Below are 2500 nucleotides of genomic sequence, written 5' to 3'. Positions count from 1 at the left end.
GAAGGACAAAAGCCCCACTTGGGTGCCGAAGCGAACTCTCCCAGCACAGCGCACGCGCCAACACATCCGCACAGCTGCGATACAAACCACCAGCGAGAACCGCTGGGGCGACCGAGCAGCAGACGGCGTCGCGGCGCCGAGCGCCGGGCGGCGGCGCATCCTCAACGCACACAGTCCTCAATCGGACCAGCACACTGAAGATGTCCACCGCGCTTCGCACCGGGCCCGCGAGGACCTACTTTGGCCGCACGGCGCCGCGCGCAGGGTGCGCCGGCGCGCAGCTGCGACGCCTGCCGCGTCCGTCGGCCGGCGCGCCTGCCACTGGCCGCCCCCACCAGCCGGCTGTAGCGCGTGCGCCCACGCACCGCGCGGCCAGCACGCCGGGAGGCGCCCCCTCACCGGCCGGGGACGGTCCCACCCAGCCACCGCCGCGTATCGCTTCACACCCAGATGCCGTTCAGTTTCGTCGGCATGGTGGGTATCGCTGGAACAACCGGTTCGTACCTCAACCTATCGTCGCCATCACCGATTCACCCCTAGCGAGAACAACCGCACCACAACAGGTTACCATTTGTTCATTTGCGTAACTTCACCAGAAAACGCAGGCGTCCATCGCCATTTGCAACTTCAACGATTATTGCATGCCTGTGTCAGGTGTCACGCCACACTACGTCTGCCCACATACACGCAACAAAATGTGCACGCCTAGACAATACGTGGAAGGTGGCCCCCGTACGTATGCGATGTCCATTGCTCGAACGACTGTCAACCGGCCTCTGTAGCATGTCGCAGATATGGAACGCGGTGCACCATGCCATCACGGTGTGTGAGGAGAGACGACTAGGTCCGAATACATCAACAGACAGCTCATGCTGATCGCCATCCACGGCGTCCGTTCCTCCCACACGTCTCTATGGCGTACCACACTGCAATCCAGCTCTCATAGGGAGACGACACGTAGCTGCGTGCACAATATTTGCACTGTATGGTCCGCCGTTTTTGGGCGCAGTCGTTGTACGGTCACACATGTGCCACGATGTATCATTCGGTACATAAGGACGAATGTGCAGTACAGATTGTGGTTTACGCGTACGACATTAGCGGACGGTTGACACAGGCCGCACCACAACGTAGCCTGAGTACGTCGCATGCGAAGGGCATTGAACATGCAAACTTCTCACCAACCAGCTTGCGAAGGCAGGGGGGCAAGGTGGGGACGTGGGGAGGGGCGGCATGTACGTCCTGCTGCCATCCACATTACAGTGTACAGCAGGAGCATGTGGAAAGTCAGCAAGACTTGCAAGGTGTTTAACATGAAGCGATACACAGGGGAGCGGGCAGTGCGAGTAGCGAACTATATTGCGAGGGTTGCGGGTGGGCAACACTACACTAATTGAACGAGTCGTATAACAATTACAGAGCAGGTTTAGGCGACAACATGGGTTACGTTAGGGGACAACGTGGGTTACGTTAGGGGACAACGTGGGTTACTTTAGGGGACAACGTGGGTTAGGTTAAGGCACAACGTGGGTTAGGTTAAGGCACAACGTGGGTTAGGTTAAGGCACAACGTGGGTTAGGTTAAGGCACAACGTGGGTTAGGTTAAGGCACAACGTGGGTTAGGTTAAGGCACAACGTGGGTTAGGTTAAGGCACAACATGGGTTAGGTTAAGGCACAACATGGGTTAGGTTAAGGCACAACATGGGTTAGGTTAAGGCACAACATGGGTTTGGTTAAGGCACAACGTGGGTTAGGTTAAGGCACAACGTGGGTTAGGTTAAGGCACAACGTGGGTTAGGTTAAGGCACAACATGGGTTAGGTTAAGGCACAACATGGGTTAGGTTAAGGCACAACATGGGTTAGGTTAAGGCACAACATGGGTTAGGTTAAGGCACAACATGGGTTAGGTTAAGGCACAACATGGGTTAGGTTAAGGCACAACATGGGTTAGGTTAAGGCACAACATGGGTTAGGTTAAGGCACAACGTGGGTTAGGTTAAGGCACAACGTGGGTTAGGTTAAGGCACAACATGGGTTAGGTTAAGGCACAACATGGGTTAGGTTAAGGCACAACATGGGTTAGGTTAAGGCACAACATGGGTTAGGTTAAGGCACAACATGGGTTAGGTTAAGGCACAACATGGGTTAGGTTAAGGTACAACATGGGTTAGGTTAAGGTACAACATGGGTTAGGTTAAGGTACAACATGGGTTAGGTTAAGGTACAACATGGGTTAGGTTAAGGTACAACATGGGTTAGGTTAAGGTACAACATGGGTTAGGTTAAGGTACAACATGGGTTAGGTTAAGGTACAACATGGGTTAGGTTAAGGTACAACATGGGTTAGGTTAAGGTACAACATGGGTTAGGTTAAGGTACAACATAGGTTAGGTTAAGGTACAACATAGGTTAGGTTAAGGTACAACATAGGTTAGGTTAAGGTACAACATAGGTTAGGTTAAGGTACAACATAGGTTAGGTTAAGGTACAACATAGGT

The sequence above is a fragment of the Schistocerca piceifrons genome, unplaced genomic scaffold, assembly GCF_021461385.2.
Source record: "Schistocerca piceifrons isolate TAMUIC-IGC-003096 unplaced genomic scaffold, iqSchPice1.1 HiC_scaffold_1252, whole genome shotgun sequence".
NCBI lineage: Eukaryota > Metazoa > Arthropoda > Insecta > Orthoptera > Acrididae > Schistocerca > Schistocerca piceifrons.
This window is presented reverse-complemented; position numbering follows the sequence as displayed.